This window comes from Maniola jurtina, chromosome 2, assembly GCF_905333055.1.
Source record: "Maniola jurtina chromosome 2, ilManJurt1.1, whole genome shotgun sequence".
Taxonomy (NCBI): domain Eukaryota; kingdom Metazoa; phylum Arthropoda; class Insecta; order Lepidoptera; family Nymphalidae; genus Maniola; species Maniola jurtina.
This window is the reverse complement of record NC_060030.1, coordinates 7953017-7959997: the sequence shown is the minus strand read 5'-3', so window position 1 is coordinate 7959997 and position 6981 is coordinate 7953017. Positions and strand designations below refer to the sequence as shown.

The window sequence follows — 6981 nt, the reverse complement described above, 5'->3', positions numbered from 1 at the left end:
AAAAAAAAAACATTTTATTTAATTTTAAATATTTATATTATTACAAAATTGTACAGGAGTGTTACTGCACTGACAGCTTATGGGAGCTTATTCTGTAGTGTAGTCTTGATGCAGGAACACCACAATGCAGTCTTCTAGCAAAGTGGATTAGGCACTAATCCACAGGCTTTCAAGCTCAGGTTTCACTGAAAAAGGAATTATTGATCTTTAATTTTCTAAATTGCTAATTAGACAATTAGGTAATATTCTTCTTATTTTACTATATATCTGTTAAGATAGATAGTAGTCTTGTGTTATTTATAATATTTAATAACTACATGATGCCCTTTTAAGTTTTAAAAATCCAGTGCTAACTCTTTGATTTCCAGGATACCTAGTCTATGTAGTCCAGTATGACACCAAATACTCCATACCAAATAAATGATAATAATGACAACTTAATTTGCACGGATTTATCCCATAGGAACTGTTTTTCTATAATAAAACATCAGCAATGTCCATCTCCGGGATACAAGAACCTTGTACCTTTCCTCAAAATTGGTTGAACAGGTAGGCTGTAAAAAGCTAGCGGACAGACAAACAGATACACTTTATTCTGACATACAGCTTAAACTCAATGTCCTGATTCTGCATATTTGTAAGTTACTAAGCATAAACATTTAAAAATTTATAACACCCCTGACAAGTGAAGGTTACAAGTAACTAGAAAAGAGCTGATAAGTTTCAATTGGCTGAACCGATTTTCTTGGATTAAGTATAGCTAAGAACACTCAATCAAGCCCACCTTTCAAACAAAAAAAAAACTAAATTAAAATCGGTTCATTAGTTTAAGAGCTACGATGCCACAGATAGATACCTCAAACTTATAACACCCCTCTTTTTGGTTCGGGGTTAAAAAAATTAAGAGATTATGTTAACTTTATCACTTAATTATTTATTAAAGTGTTATATAAGGTTGCCTTTCTATTGAACTATTATACATAGATTAAATGTTTTATTGCCACTTTAAACACAAGTCCTAGCTTTTAATTTTGTAGAACCAAACTGTATGGTATATTACAAGATTAAGTCTATGTAATGTTGTAATCTTAACACCAAAGCTGCCTAAAAAAATGTTGGAATTTTAATAGCCAAAGCTGTCTAACAAATATACTAAATAATCAGTGATGGGCTATGGCTCAATAGTTTTTGAACCCATTTTATGCTAGGTACCTAATAGACTAGTTATTTAAGTAGGTACAAAATAATAATGAAGTTATGATTTCACTATAAGCGACTAGATACTCTTGAAACCTGATCACTTGCTTGCCTTATTCAAATCAAGAGATTGGTATGTAGATAGTTATATCTCTAGTCTTTTCTAGTTACTGTAACCTTCACTTGTCGGGGGTGTTATAAATTTTTAATTTACACTTGTGATTTCACTATAGGTTAGGTCACTTCCCTTAATCAAATCAAGAGATTGGTATGTAGATAGTTATATGTACCTATTAAGTACATACCAATCTAGTTATTAAGTGCTATTATTCTAAAAAAACCTATGTAGACGTGATATCAAGAGACAGTAAACGTACATATAAAGCTGACATACGATATTATTAGGTACTCATTGCATTTTATTTAAATAGTACCTACACACCTAAATACAATATATATTATAATCACTAGTTCTTGAATAACTATTTAAATGAACTTCTGTATATTAAAATCCTTTCATTCAGTTTGCTTTTATTTATTTTCACTTTAACAGACAACAGAACGGTAACTTTTTTTAATCTGACGAAAATTTGGCTTTGGATACCAGTGTTTTAGTGATTTCAGAGTGAATATAGATGAATTACCATAGACAAACATACCATAGAGTATGCGGTGGGTGTCGCTTGACTGTCACTGTCACGCTGTTAATCATCTGTCAATAGCGTCAAAAAACGAAATAATATATGCCAAATTAGACAAAATGGCAGCGTATATCTGTCCCACTTTTTTGTGAATGTGTAAGTGAGACAAAAGTTGGACCTACGTTTCCACATGTTGGTATCGTCATGGTATCTACGTTCTGTCCAAAACTGACAGTTAGGACTAGCTCGTACTATCGATGAATACGTTAACCTTGGCAGTCAGGAGTAGTCGATACTATTAACCATGTATGCGGTGTTCAATGTTGTACTAACGGTACTGATATCATGGCTCTACATGCCAACTTGGTTTAGAGTGATCATGAAGATGGCGTTCGTTAAACGACAATGTATTTAAATCTCAACCTAGATGGCGCTACGAGTAAACCGAACTTGCAGAGCGAGCTTTTCCTTGGAGCTGCTAGCTTTAATTTTCAACTTGTTTTACTCTCATATCTCTATTTTGTGTAAGTCAATGTAAATAACAAACTTTTATACATTGCTGAGAATGTGAGAGGATTCCAAATTCTTTACTACCGAGTCAGCAATGAATGGTGCGCTGATATTGTGTGCTTTTGTGAATTGTATGGACTGGGTAACAGGCATGTGGATTGTGGGCCCCCAGCTAAGTTGTGAAGTGAACGCGGGAGCTCGGCAGAACCGCAGCCGCCGTCCGGCCGCCGGCGCCCGGCAGTGCATACTTGTTCGCCGCGGGTGACAGGTGGCACGATGCCCCAAGAAAACTAAGTTGCGCTCGCGTATTCCATTCTTTTGTTTATAACACTTGTTGTGCACATGCAATAACTAAGACTTTCTACAACTCGACTAAACTATAAGTTTCTGTTAAGATGTTAACTTAAAAGTGTTGTGAAAGTGCGAAAAGAAAATACCGGCTCCTCCGTCCACAAGTACTTACAATTCGTATGCGAAATTGTCATAAACTATGTTCGTAATCCTGGTATGGAGAGTGGCATGTAACTGAGTTTCGGATCTGAGACGAGACGTACTAGTAAGTAGCTGTTAAAGTTCTCATAAAGTTTTTTGGAGGGCACTATCTGTGTGGTTATGGGGCAATTTACGTGTGCATTGGAGCGGAAGTAGTTAGTGTGGTAAAGCAGGCACTGATATTAAGGTAGTGGCTGCAGGCAGTGAATAGCCACGGCTAAGTTGAACGCCCGCCGCCGTGGCCGATGTCACCGCTCATCCAATCGCAACCACAGTATTACCTCACCTTGAAAATATTAAAGCCAATTTAACCACAATTGCACGCATTGTCCGTGCCTAGCCAGTTCGTCGGTCACTCACGGTAAACACAACACTGAATCTCATTGGAGCTAAGAGACTGTAATTCTCATACTTTGGTCAAAGAAAGTTGTTATTTCTTCATAACGTTTTCTCTATGGTTTTATCTTTTAATAGCAGCAGCTATCGGACATTTCGCCAATTCAACAGAAACTTAAGTACTTACTTAAAATTCTGGTGTTAATTTAAGTGTACAAAAGGTAACAGAAAAATGACTATCACTTAACCGACTTGATTAAACAAAAATCTTTGAAATCTCAACTTTTGAGGTTTTCCAGTAAGTCCTGGAACCTATTTCCCAGGGTGACAAAAACCTACTTGACTTGACAGACCAAACGTAAGTAGGTATTTCATGAAAACTTGACGCTGACTCAATGATATGAGCTCGTGAGTTCAAATTGAAATTATAAAATATTTTTTATATAAATATTATTAAAAATAGTTTTTTCATATATATGTACATACCTTTGCATTTTAAAATAAATTCTCGGGTTTTCTTCGTCTTGGTGGCCGACAACCTTTAGTTATTCAAGCACCCATTACGAATTACTAAGTAGGTAGCTGTCGACTTATTCAAGTGTCATTCAAATTCCGTGATCCTAATTCTAAGATTTCTACGATACAACATACATATACAGAGGTACATGCTCGTAGTTATATAACTTTAAGTACATACCTACCTACCTACTATGTTTTTGTTTGTCATAGCTTTTCAAATCTCCACTATACTTTTCGGAGAGCAATACTTACCTACTATATCAGGTAATAGATTCATAACTATCAATGTAATTATGATTCTATATTTAAAAAAGATAAAATCAGACGCTTCTCTACAAGCTCTCCATTTCTACTCCATATTCAATGATCGCCATTACCGTATATAATTTAAATAGTTTTCATATGTAGGTTTCAAAGACGTGTTCGAAGACCACAGTCAATACTCTATAACCTCAAATGGCTATAATTAGTATTCTGACTTCAAATATGATACATTTTATCAACATGAGTCAAATCAAAAACTCAAAGCTTGCCATCAAAGAACAAAAGAAAAAGAAGTAGGTACATACATTTTCTTTGAGATTCAACGAACTTGTAAACTGCAATAGCTGTCGTAAAACCTCGTAAAGTGGCTTCGCTAGTTGGCTTGGTAGCTAGTAGTTGGCACGAGGCTTGGTCCTAACACATGTTCTACACCAAATACAAATGCCGTATTTTTCGGCTGACGATGTCCTCTAGGGACAACACCATCTTTCTTTGGTACGATCTCGTCCTGTCCGTGACAAAGGAAACTAATGTAGGTAGGTCCTTTCAACTTTGAAATTGGGTCGGTAATATCGTTCGTTGGGTAGACCCTATCTACTTAGATACCATTTTTAGATTTTAATTGAAATACTTCTCTCAAACAAAGCCTTATTCATGCCTAGTCTACCCAATTTGAATACTTCATCTGTTTTAAAAACACATGAGGCAGAACTCAAAATAAATTCACTTTCGCCGCGGAAGTTGTATTGAAAATCGTTAAAAACTTTGTAGCGATTTTCATTGATGTAGAGATCAAATAAAGATGACCTTTTCCTTCCTTGTATACAATTTTAATCAATCCTGTCCATTATTACAATTGCATTCCTTATATGTATAAACATATAATAGATCTTGTAAGTAGATAGGTATATTTTATCACACATAATCTTGGATGAATTACACATAGACATACTTTTAATAGAATAGATATATTTGGGCATATTGAAATACTTTCTTACAATTTTTTATTATCTTTAATAAAGAAGATAAATATTGCTAAGTACCTACATAAATATATCAACGTAGCCGTAACTAAACTCGAATATTTTATCATGTTCCTTTCCTCTAAAATCCAATTAAAAAAGTTAATAAAAGCGTTTTTACTTTACGACTTCTGTTTTTATTGCCTACGAAGAAGAGAATTACCAAACTTGATAAATCAATCTTGAAAAGGCAATAAGTAATTGTTTCAAAATAGATTTTCGCAATTTTTAAAAGTCTGTACTTTGCCTACATAATGAAATCGTAAGCAAATTTTTACTCCTACTGATTTGAACAAATGTACGTACCTATTTGTACTTTCAAAGATTTTTTCCCTCTAGTCTAGCCTTTTGTATTAAATAATATGTTTTCATTTAAGTAACGTGAACCAAAACGTTAATTGGTTGGGTGACAGAAACTTAACAGTATTTAGGTACCTACCTAAAACCCAAGATCTAAGAACATCATCACCAGGTAGAACTAAGCTTGATAATAATTTATCAAGCAGTGGCATAAGCACAGATGTCCGTGTAGAAAAGAGGTTGAAAAAATTGGAATTCACGAATTCTCTTGCCAAAGGAACGAACGACAGGCTAGTTCTATTGATACGAGTAAAAGCGTTTTTGCCATCATAGATATTGCTGCGCTCATTAAGGCGGTAGGGGTGATGGTAAGAGACCTGATGGATTGATGCTGGTTCCCTGGGAACAATTTGTGTTGGCACATTAGCCCTGTACTACATTAAGGAGACAACATCAAGAACGGGAACTGCAGCAGCAATACCTGAAGCCGGTAAGCGGCGAAAGTATGCCTCTCATATCGAGTAACGTTTTTGATTCGTTTGTCGTAAAGACACTGGGATTATAGAGTCTTTGTGCTAAACATTTTTAAGAGACATTTCACCACGGTTAATTGGCTCATCTGGTGACAGAAGAGCTGGCTTGTTTTGTGCTAAGGATCAGCCTTCAGCCCTGTCCAGCGTGGAAACGCAGTCAGTATTCTTAGCACGTGGGCACGATTTGTTTGTACAGTAATAAAATAAGTCTACGCGATTTTACCTAATATTTAGGACCAATGTATGTACCATATTCTAGTAAATAAACATTCTTATTCTTCTTCTAACTTTTAGTTTTGTTGCAGGTAACAATGTCTATAAACAAGTAGAGTTGTGGTTTTATTCAATTATAATTTACGCTATTAATTTAACGAAAATTTTCATTAAAAACTTAGCGGTCATTAATTTATTATTTATCAGTCACAGCTAGAGAAACTTGGCTGGGGTCAAGTGCCTCTTGCTCTCAATGAGGGTTCGTAAATCGTGGTTCACTCAGAGGACCGCCCACTTCAAATGCTCCTTGCTTCTTTTGTCCTTCCCACTAAGATATTTTGAGAGTTCGTTATATTCGTGACGGTCGAATCAACAATTTTATTTGGAAGAATTCAAAATAGATTAAAGGCGTACTATAAATTGGTCGTGTTTTTAGGATTTGCATTCGTCCCTCCTGAATAAAGCATGAGAAATATAATGAGTATTTTCTTTCGCATGAAATTAGTGTTATCTCTTTGGTGTCTTAAAAGGCTCTTTTTTGGAGACACGGTGTGTTGCGCGTCGCGTGGATATTAGAAAAAGAGCCAGCGTGTGCTAGACCTTCGTTATTTTATAAAAGCTGAAAGTTTCTCTGCGTATAGTCCCCAGCTCAGGGAGGAACGATCAGCGACGATGAAGTTTGGATCATGGCGGCTTTGGGAGGTAACAGGCAAAGGCGTAAAAATCTTACGTCAAATATGAAGTCTATTTTTTTTTAATTTTCTTCGGAATAGTATTAGAAATCACGTCATGCTTTGCTGGACACTTTGTGTCCTGTCTAAATTATTGTAACAGAAGGAATAGTAGATACGTATACATGTACATATAACCGATGTTAAACAATACTGACATGAGTGAGTCTTTTTTCTTCCTAAGTATGTAGAGCATAAACAAATGCCTAGTAAGCAAGTAGAT

At 35.4% G+C, this 6981-nt stretch overlaps 1 protein-coding gene and 1 long non-coding RNA gene across 4 annotated transcripts in view; one reads left to right on the top strand and one right to left on the bottom strand.

Moving 5' to 3' along the window:
- Window positions 1-1681, bottom strand: LOC123872075. The gene is made up of 2 exons (XR_006797406.1): window positions 1640-1681; window positions 1-185 (listed from the first exon to the last, which is right to left on the bottom strand). It is a non-coding gene; the product is annotated as an uncharacterized LOC123872075 (long non-coding RNA).
- Window positions 1682-2580: 899 nt separating this feature from the next.
- Window positions 2581-6981, top strand: part of LOC123871832 (band 4.1-like protein 4) — a 63499-nt gene continuing 59098 nt past the window's right edge. For 2 of the 3 annotated variants that reach the window (XR_006797351.1, XM_045915829.1), the window contains exon 1: window positions 2581-2904. The gene's annotated coding sequence lies outside the window, so the exon portion shown is untranslated. Of the gene's footprint in view, window positions 2909-6981 lie in introns of all 3 variants that reach the window. The other variant, XM_045915838.1, reaches the window with a different exon arrangement.